This window comes from Grammomys surdaster, unplaced genomic scaffold (genome assembly GCF_004785775.1).
Source record: "Grammomys surdaster isolate TR1022 unplaced genomic scaffold, NIH_TR_1.0 347, whole genome shotgun sequence".
Taxonomy (NCBI): Eukaryota; Metazoa; Chordata; class Mammalia; order Rodentia; family Muridae; genus Grammomys; species Grammomys surdaster.
Window position 1 is genome coordinate 696,210 of NW_021604766.1, and position 6,408 is coordinate 702,617.

The 6,408-nt window shown below is 43.6% G+C and overlaps 1 pseudogene; it reads right to left on the reverse strand.

Moving 5' to 3' along the window:
• Positions 1-1,139: 1,139 nt before the first annotated feature.
• Positions 1,140-2,674, reverse strand: LOC114630861 (annotated as a pseudogene).
• Positions 2,675-6,408: the final 3,734 nt, after the last annotated feature.

A 6,408-nucleotide genomic window follows, 5' to 3' on the forward strand; every position in this document is an offset into this window, starting at 1 on the left:
AGGTCTCTGTTTTCTCTTTTATTGAAAAATCACAGAAAATATCACATAGGGAAGGAATGAGGGATAATTTGCAGAAATCTTTAACATAGTTTTAGAAAGAATTAATTTACTGACTCCAGCTGACTCAGATAACTAACAGTATTGTTTATCAGACAATATCTATAGATTGTGTTCAATATTTGTGGTGGATATTCATTTTATAAAATTGCTTTCAATCTGTGTTTTCTGTTTTCAGCAAATGATTTTCATTGCAAATATAACACACATAATTTTGGGTCAGAGGCATGAAGATTACATTTAAGATTGTAACTATGCATTATCTTAGTTTGTAAATGTTGATTACAAGGAAATCCTAGGTAACTAAGGTTGTTACATGGTTCTCTTATAGGCAAGTTAAACAAACAAGTTGAGTATATAGTAGCATAGTAATCTTAAGTATTATGTGACCTCAGGATGTATTATCAGCTCTGACTGTGAAGTCCAGTGAAAGTTGTAGTCTGATAGAATGTAAAAGATATTTTTAAAATCATATTACATCACTACATCAAAGTAGTTTTAATTTCCATTTCTCAGATGCATAGGGATCTTACACATTTTAGAAAAATATCCACTGGCCATTTGTGGTGGTTTTTTTTTTTTCAGCTGCTGTTTATTGACGTTCAGGTGGGTACTATAGCAACAGGCCTGGAGATTCTGCAGAATACAAGGTGGAGAGTGGGTGTCTGCAGTGACAGCAGTGGAGTGCACGAGGAGGAGTGGGGAGGCCAAAGCTGTTGGGAAAGCAAGTCAGGGCCAGGGCCGGAAGTCATCTACACTGGGGCCCTGGGCCCTATGCCCTCAGCCCGTACTCTTGTCCTCTTCTGACTCCAGGCTAAGGCTGGGAATTCTCTGGACAACTTTCTACAGGAGCAAAGTACACAGAGATGCTACTGCCCTTCTGTGGTAAAAGTCAGAGGGTTTCCAATCCTGCATTCCTCCTTCACCCTCAAATAGGGCCATGAAAAATAGTTGGGCTCTATTGCACGTTTCAGAGGAATTAAGTTTCCCTGGTGTCCAGAGTGAACACTACAAGCGTTGCTGGCCTGATGGGTAGGATAGGGGAGGGGAAGGGAGAGGGGCTAGAAGAGAGGCTCCAGAGACTATGAAGGTACAGGCACTACACACATGGTGTTGGTGAAGCCAGAGCCACGTCGCCACCCGGTCAGCACAATGACCACATCTTCCTTCTTGAAGAAGCCTCGGGTCTTGCCAACATCCATGGCCAAGTTTACACCAAGGTCAACATCCTCAGCCCAGGCATTTAGTACAACATCCTTACATAGCACAGGGAAGATACCATGGTACAGATGGGCCTGGCGAGCAGTCTAGAGATTGTGCATCATAGCAATGATAGGAGCCGGAGGGCGGTACCTGGCCACTTGGTGAGCACTTCTGCCAGACTTGGTGAGCACTATAATGGCCCCACTGCAGCACTTGAAGGAGGCCTCCACGGCGCCCATGGCAGCAGTTACTGTCCGGACGCTGGTAATGGGCGCCAGGCGGCGGAGTTCCTCGAATAACTGCAAGTGGTAGATGGTAGTCTCTGCCTCTTGGGCAATCAGGTGCTGCATAGTGAACAGCCTCCAGAGGGTAGTCCCCCTTGGCTGTTTCTTCAGACAACATGATGCAGTCTGCTCCATCTAGGACTGCATTAGCCACATCACTGCCTTCCGCATGGGTGGGGCATGGTTTCTTGATCATGCTCTCCAGCATCTGTGTGGCACAGATGACAGGCTTCCTGGCTCGGTTGCATTGTCCGATCATCATTTTCCGAGCCAGGAAGACCTTCTCTGTAGGAATCTCAATGTCCAGATCACCACGAGCCACCATGATCCCTTCGCTGGCCTCCAAAACCTCATCAAACCTGCGGACACCTTCATGCTTCTCGATTTTGCTGATTATCTTGATGTTCTTCCCCTTCTCTCCCAGGACCTTCCTAACTTCATGCACTTCGGCTGCCTTGCGGATGACAGACGCAAATACCATGTCCACATCATGTTTCACCCCAAACTTCAGGTCCTGGATGTCCTTTTCTGATACTGCGGCAAGGTTCACAGCAGCGCCGGGCAGGTTCACGCCCTTCTTGTCGCCCAAGGAGCCACTGTTCTCCACCTCTGTCACCAGGAAGTCAGCATCTTTCTCCTTCACATGCAGCGAAATGAGTCTGTCATCCACGTAGATCTTGCTGCCCACCTCCACCACCTTGCAGATGTTTTTATAGTCCAGCTACAGGATGTTCTCGTCACACTTCTCCATGTAGGCATTGTCCAGGGTGATCTTCATAGGGGGTCCTTTCTTCAGCTCTACCTCTGCAGTGCCACTGCCCTTGATGAGTCCAGTTTAGATCTCAGGTCCCGTTGTGTCCAGAGCCACTGCAACAGGACGGTAGAGAATGGGATACGATGCAAAGCTTTCTGTGGCTGCACGCACATTCTTGATGGCCTCTTCATGGTACACATTGGTTCCATGAGAGAAATTAAGCCGAGCCACATTCATTCTAGACTTAGTCATCTCCTTCAGCATCTCCACAGATCGGAAAGCAGGGTCAATGGTACAAATGATGCCAGTGTTGCGGGCATGATGGGCATGAGTCAATGTCCAGGTGGCACATGTGCTCCAGGATGGTGTCAGCCATGGCTCTGAGGATGTGGAGAAAGAGGAACACTCCTCCATTGTTGGTTGGGATTGCAAGCTGATACAACCACTCTGGAAATTAATCTGGCAATTCCTCAGAAAATTGGACATAGCATTACCTGAGGACCCAGCTATACCACTCCTGGGCATATACCCAGAAGATGCTCCAACATATAACAAGGACATATGCTTCACTATGTTCATAGCAGCCTTATTTATAATAGCCAGAAGCTGGAAAGAACCCTGATGTCCTTCAACAGAGGAATGGATACCAAAAAATGTGGTACACTTACACAACGGAGTACTACTCAGCTATTAAAAAAATGAACTCATGAAATTCTTAGGCAAATGGATGCAACTAGAAAATATCATCCTGAGTGAGGTAACCCAGTCACAAAAGAACACACATGGTATGCACTCACTGATAAGTGGATATTAGTCCAAAAGCTCACAATATCCAAGATACAACTCACAGACCACATGAAGCTCATGAAGAAGGAAGACCAAAGTGTGGGTACTGAAGGACTGAAGTCCTCCTTAGAAGGAGTAACAAAATACTCATGGAAGCAAATATAGAGACAAAGTGTGGGACAGAAACTGAAGGAGGGGCCATCCGGAGACTGCTCCACCTGGGTATCCAGCCCAAGTGCAGTCACCAAAAGCAGGCACTGATGTGGATGCCAGGAAGTATATGCTTGTAGGAAGCCGCGGCTTGTGCTGGCAGAATCCGCCATTGCAAGATGGCGCTGGCATCCGGTGCTCCTCCTAGTAAACAAGTAAACTGCGCATGTGCTATGGTAAAAGCGCACCCAGGGCGTTTTGGCGGGCAACGAGTAAGCAGCCAATCAGAGGTGAACACACCACTCCAAGGGTATATAAGCAGTGCCTTTTCCGGGCCCGGGGTCTTCCTCCATTTTCTTTTGGAATAAACGTTTGCTGCGGAAGGATCCTGGTGTGTTGCCGCGTGTGTTCTTGCTGGCGAGACGATTGCACGAGGGCCACATATGCTGACAGGAGCCTGATCTAGCTGACTCCTTAGAGGTCTGCCAGAGTCTGACATATACAGAGGCAGATGCTCACAGCTAACCATAGAACTGATCATGGGGTTCCCAACGGAGAAGTTAGAGAGAAGTCTGAAGGAGCTGAAGGGGTTTGTGGTCCCATGAGGAGAGCAACAATACCAACCAACCAGAGCTCCCAGGGTCTAAACCACCAGCCTGGGAGCACTTAGGGAGGGACCCATGGCTCCAGCTGTATATGTAGGGGAGGATGGCCTTATTGGGCAAAGACGGGAGAGGAAATCCATGTTCCCATGAAGGCTGGATGTCCCAGTGTGGGGGAATTTGAGGTTGGGGAGGAGGGAGTGGTGGGTGGTTGGGGACATATCCTCATAGAAGAGGATAACATCTGAGCTGCTGTGTCTGATTCAAGGCAGTCTTTGCTTCGCTATGTGGCTTTTGCATGGTTCCTGAAGTCCTTGGTGTACTTCAGATCCTATTGCGATACCTAAAGCAGATGGAGTCAGGACACGTCACTGCTGTTGTGGTAGGTTTTTATTATTGTTTTTTCTTTCTTTTCTTTTCTTCCTTCCTTAATTTGTTTTTTGAGAATTCTCTGTTTTTCATTACCCTATCTGCCAACATCAGTCTTTATTTTTTGTGTGTTTAATTTGGACAGTTCATTATATAGTCTATGTATTAACTCCTTGTCTGAAGTATGGCTGGAAAATATTTCTCCCATTGTGTAGGCTTTCTGTTTGTTCTGGTGCTACGCAGACACTTTAAACTTATGTAGTTCTATGTTTAAATTTTGAGATGTTTCGTGACTAAAGTAACCAAGAATAAGCTTAACTCAAGGAGTAAAAACCTCTATAATAAAAGCTTTAAGATGTTGAAAAAAAGAAAATAAAAAATTATTAGATTATAGAAAGTCCTTTCTTGGTCCTAGGTTAGTAGAATTAATATTGTGAAAATCTCTATATTACCAAAAGTAGTGTATAGATTCAGTACAACCTCCACAAAAATTCCAAAAACATTTTTCAATAAACTAGAGTAAATAATCCATAAAAATCACATGGTAATAAAAAGATCACAAAAATCTAAAATAGGCCTAAGGAGAAAGAATACTTCTGAAGATATTACAATATCAGTCCTCAAATTATAGCACAGAGCTACAGTGATATACAGAATTGTACTGGCATAAAACAGCCGTGCTGACCATGTATCACAGTAGAGAACCCAGAAATAAACCCACACAACTATGCCAACTAATATTTGTTAGAGGTATAAAAAATACACCTGGGTGGGGGGAAAAAGGGGAAAATCTATTTAACAAATTTCATTAGTCAAGGTGGAGGCCCTCCTGAAAAAGAATGAAATTAGATTCTTATCTCTTATTCTGCACAAAATCAACCCGAAGTACACTGAATACCTTAATTTAAATTCCTAAATACTGATACTGCTGGTGGAAAGCACAGGGAATAAATACATTTCACATATAGATATAGGCAAGAATGTTCGAACAGGACCCCAGCAGCACACACAGAAAAAGACCCAAGGATTCACTCTATAATTAATGGCTGAACACCACTCCATTGTGTTTGTATACTGCATTTTCTTTATCCATTTAGTTGTTGATGGGTACCTAGGCTGATTTAAACAACATGCCTATTGTGAATAGTACCATACTTTACATGAGTATGCAGCTAGCTTCGTTGTGGTGCCTTTGCTGTCATTAGGTATATACCCAGTATAGCTAGAGCATAGGTGAGTCTAATTCTAGTGTTTTAGGGACATCCATGTTTATTTTCCATAGTGGCTACACTAATTTGCCATTTGGTAATAGTGTATAAGGGTTCCTTTCTGCCTTGACACCCTCTACAATATTTGTAACTTTTTATCGTGTTGTTAGAAAGTGTGAAGACTCGTGTGAAATGAATTTCAGTGGAGCTTTGAACTGGGTTTCCCTGGTAATTAGATGTTGGATGTGTTTCATTTGTCAGGTGTTTATTGATTATTGGTATAACTTCATCTTAAAAATTGGCATTCAGTCAAATTTTCCATTTTTTTAGTTAAATTGTTAGTTCTCATGGTGTAATATATCATGTTTATTCTGCATATTAATCACTTACCAGATGAATAGTTGAAAAAGACTTTCTTCCATTCTTTAAGCTGTCTTTTCATGCTCACAAATATTCTTAGCAATCTTAAGGGCACTTTTCTTCTTATCTTGAAATATCAAGGACACTGGCACCATGTAAGTAGGGTGTTGGCATGTTTTAACAAGCTTTGTAGAAAGTAGTACTGGATTGTGATAACTGAATTTCCAAGTACACCCTTGGGCCTGTATGGCTCAGAACTCTTTTCTTCTCCTTGCTGGGTATGATGGCTTGAATAAATATTGCCCCCATAGGTCTATAGAGAGTGGCACTATTAGGAGGTGTAGCCTTGGATTAGGTGTGCTTTGTTGAAGGAGGGGCCTGACCAGGCGTATGCTCTTTGAGGTCTCAGAAGCTCAAGCCAGTTCATTTCCTGCTGCCAGGTGATCTGGATGTAGGACTCCCAGTTCCTGCAGTGCCATGTCTGTCATGCTTCCTACAATGACAATTTTGGACTAACCCCTGAAACTATAAGCCAGCTCAAATGTTTTCCTTTATAAGAGTTGCTGTGGTCATGGTGTCTATTTGCAGCAATAGAAACTGTAACTAAGACACTGTCACCAAACTCTACTGTGCTT